Source organism: Rhineura floridana, chromosome 3 (genome assembly GCF_030035675.1).
Source record: "Rhineura floridana isolate rRhiFlo1 chromosome 3, rRhiFlo1.hap2, whole genome shotgun sequence".
Lineage (NCBI taxonomy): Eukaryota > Metazoa > Chordata > Lepidosauria > Squamata > Rhineuridae > Rhineura > Rhineura floridana.
This window is the reverse complement of record NC_084482.1, coordinates 57,172,591-57,175,006: the sequence shown is the minus strand read 5'-3', so window position 1 is coordinate 57,175,006 and position 2,416 is coordinate 57,172,591.

The following is a 2,416-nucleotide window of genomic DNA, read 5'->3' as shown; positions in this document are numbered from 1 at the left end:
CAGCTAAACTGTGATTATGCAAAATCCTTACTGATTAAAAAAACAAGCTTGGTGGAAAGGAAATATGTCTTGCATCTGTTGTTATAGCAGAAGTACTATGTCAGATCACTGCATAGCATCAGCTCACGGCAAGGGCAACTCTTGGTGAAGCTGATGTGTTCATATGATTATGTCAGTATGGGAGATATGAGTGTGTAAAATAACCAGGAGGGACCTGCTTCCAAATCAAGAAAGCAGACATGGATTGCTTCATAGCCCCATAGTGTTGTAGAGGCATTGTTTTTCCACAATTAGCTGGAAGCAGAATTAAAAGAAAGGTGTTGTACAAGCAAAACAACTCTGTTATACAACAATGTTCTTCTCATAGCCAAGTTTTACCTCTTAGTAAGACCCACTCAACCCAAGTTCCCATACATGAATAAAAGTGTCCTTCTTATAGGATCAGTTTGTTTTATTGCTTCCTGATAAGTGAAGATGGAAGATTAGCTATGAACAGCCAGAAATGCCTCTCTTAATTGTCCCAATGTCCTTAATTACTTAGTTCCTCTCCCTCTTTTATCAACTTTTTAAAATGGTGAAATAGCACTATTTCAGGGAGGGGAAATTTCTATCCTCTGTGATTGATGAATGGTTGCCTGGTTGCTTGTGGAGAGTTACAGGGGTTGTGACCAGCTGCTCATTTGGGATTGCCAATTGCTTGTTTAACAAAGGTTTCTTGCTAGGTGCTCTTCAGTCCTGCATGTCCCAACCCCCTTCCCCGTTCTCCCTCTAGTAGTCCACCTGACATTTAAAATAAAATGTACATCCTGCTTTTCTGTTTGTAAACAAAACATTGAAAGCTGCTTATAATACACAATTATCAACAAAAATCAAAAGCTAGAAATAGCTGAAAAAAGGAGACAGTGACAGCAGTTAAATATTCACTTTAATTCAAGGAAGCTTAAAGCCGAACAGGCCAAATGGCTGTTTAAATAAGTAGGTCTTCATTAGGAGGTGAAAAGCCATCAAGAATGGAGTATGGTGGACCTCTGTGGGTAGAAAGAGCCACCTTAGTGTGGCTACAGAGAAAGTACTCTCTCTCTCATGGCCTCACCAGCTACACTTCTGCCATTGAGTCACGTAATGCATAGTGGGAGCGCACGTGGCTTGTGAGTCTTGTGGCCAGCACAGCCTCCTATGTGTACAAGCAGTCCATACTTACTCTGTGTGGGAAACACAAGTGGCTGACACACGTTGAGTAAAACAAAGTGGTTAAAGTCTAAACCATTGCAGTTTCCTCATATTGCAAGGGAAAGGGGGGGGAGTCACTCTGTGGTCATGAGTGTTTCAGCACTGATACCTTAGAGTGCTCAGGAACAAGAGACAAAGGATGCTGAGAAGTCATAGGTTGAAGCATGGGCTCCTCTGGGGAGGCCCCACCTTACTTATCTGTGAAAAATGTCTTTTCCTTGAAGCAGAGGAGATTGCTGGTGGGTGTTTGTGTGTATTCTTCAGAAGAACATGTGTAAGGGTTTGAAGAGAAAATGTGTTTTTCATCTGTCCTTATTTTGTTTTTGATCTGACCGAGTATTGCTTGTACAAACTGTTCCACAAAGGTTGCCCTTTCACCAAGCTTCCCATGTCCACTTGTATGTATACACACAATTCTGCAGGTGTGTGGGAGAGTGATATAGTTCATCGTCATGTGTCTGAAAATGTGATCTGGACTTATATACTTGAGATGCTATTAGGAATGGAAGGATCAGTCAGTTTTGATCCTCTCAGTTTCTCATTTTTCTAAGCATAAATTCAGTTCTCCACATTTCTGCAGCAACTTGCATTTTTTTAAAAAAAATCCACATTAAAACTCTTCAGCATTTTATTTAGGAGAAATTTGCTTTAAAATGCTTAAGAAGATACCCATTCTGTATGTGTTTTTGACAAATGTACACATTTTTACAAGCAATTTCTGCTAATATAATGCATTTTTATATTTTATTCTCACTAATATATTCATTTCTGCACACATTCCCCTAATATATGCATTTTTGTAAACATTCTTTGGTTGGAAAACTACATCACAAAATTTGGACATGTGTGAACGTCAATGAATGGCTGTTTCAGTTCCCATACTGTTTTGGAAAACACAAAATTGAAAGATTCAGATTAAAATGCGAACTGAATTGAATTTCTCTCCCATCCCTAGTACTATACTATGGTTGGCTCTGGAGTTCATTGGAATCTTATCCTCCAACATGTCTGTGGGTGTGGAAGAGGAGGAGGTGCAGAGCAGTAGTCTCGGGTTCTTAATTTATCATTATCATTATTATTAATTAGATTTATATCCCATCCTTCCTCCCAGTAGGAACCCAGGGCAGCAAACAGAAGCACTAAAAGTACTATAAAACATCATAAAAACAAGCTTTAAAATGTATTA